Consider the following 1,027-nt stretch of genomic DNA (forward strand, 5'->3'; position numbering starts at 1 on the left):
GAGAAAGTATCCTCCCCGCACTTGAAATTTCAAAGGGTCAAATTGGGCCAAACCCAGGGCACCTTTTAGGGCAGCCTGCTCTGCTAATTGAGTTGTCACATTTGATGCTCCGCCTGGCTGTCAAGCATCTCCCAACAACTGGTTCCCTTAAGATCCAAACCTTCCTCTGCCATTACAGTTGTGACTGGCAATCCTGAGTTCCTTTGCTCTTTTCATCAACAGTAGGAAAAGAAAAGGAATTTTGGCACTCCAGTGATTATGGAAATCAAATATGGGGCTCTTCCACCTTAAAGGGCCTAGGCTTGCCTAAGTGCTTGGGTCTTGCAGAGTTTGGGCACCACCATATTTGGAGCGTGCCTACTTTGGGGCGGGAACCTCCTTGAGAGTGATTAGGTCAGCGCTGGGGGAGGTGACCTTGTTTGGTTTCTGGCACCCGAGAACAGTGGAGCACTGTTTCTGCGGCCCCCGTTTGCCTAATTGGCACAGGCGCTCAACCAGAGCAAAGCCGCCCTAGAGCTCCTCGCTGGTCGCCCCCGCGGCCCGCAGCTCGGTAGAGGCGGGAAAGCAGCGCGCCTGCGCCGTGGGAACCGGGGCCGTAGGCGAAAAGCGGGGAGCGGAGGGGGGCTGTTGGAGCCGAGTAGCGTACAGAGCGGCGTGTGACGCGGGGACGCCGCGCGCTCCCAACGTCGCCCCGGTTTGACGCACACGGCACCAAACTGTGAGTTTCAGGGGTTATTTGGTCGGATTCTCCGGGACTGGAGTGGGTTTCGGGCCTCTGGGCTGTGGCGGCGGCGGGATTGAGGGTGGCGGAAGAACTTGGGGGACCCGACCTTCGGCGCTCGGGCCCGGGGAGCTACGCCCTAGGCTGGGTCCCAACCATCCAGAAGGACGCGTTTTGCCGCACAGGCTAAGATGGCGGCGGCGGCCGAGGAGGCGGAGTTGGTGCTACACAAGGAGCCCGGGCCCCGGGTTCGGGGAGGCGGCGGCCGCGGCGGCCGCGGGGGGCGGCGGAGCCAGAGGTGAGCGG

General features: G+C 61.2%; 1 protein-coding gene across 7 annotated transcripts in view; it reads left to right on the forward strand.

The window, feature by feature from the left end:
- Positions 1–440: 440 nt before the first annotated feature.
- The window catches only part of ZNF644 (zinc finger protein 644), a 95,611-nt gene continuing 95,024 nt past the window's right edge, over positions 441–1,027 (forward strand). For 6 of the 7 annotated variants that reach the window (XM_029946774.1, XM_029946778.1, XM_029946779.1 and 3 more), the window contains exon 1: positions 441–718. The gene's annotated coding sequence lies outside the window, so the exon portion shown is untranslated. Of the gene's footprint in view, positions 719–753; positions 1,020–1,027 lie in introns of those variants that run through there. The other variant, XM_029946776.1, reaches the window with a different exon arrangement.

This window comes from Suricata suricatta, chromosome 8, assembly GCF_006229205.1.
Source record: "Suricata suricatta isolate VVHF042 chromosome 8, meerkat_22Aug2017_6uvM2_HiC, whole genome shotgun sequence".
Lineage (NCBI taxonomy): Eukaryota > Metazoa > Chordata > Mammalia > Carnivora > Herpestidae > Suricata > Suricata suricatta.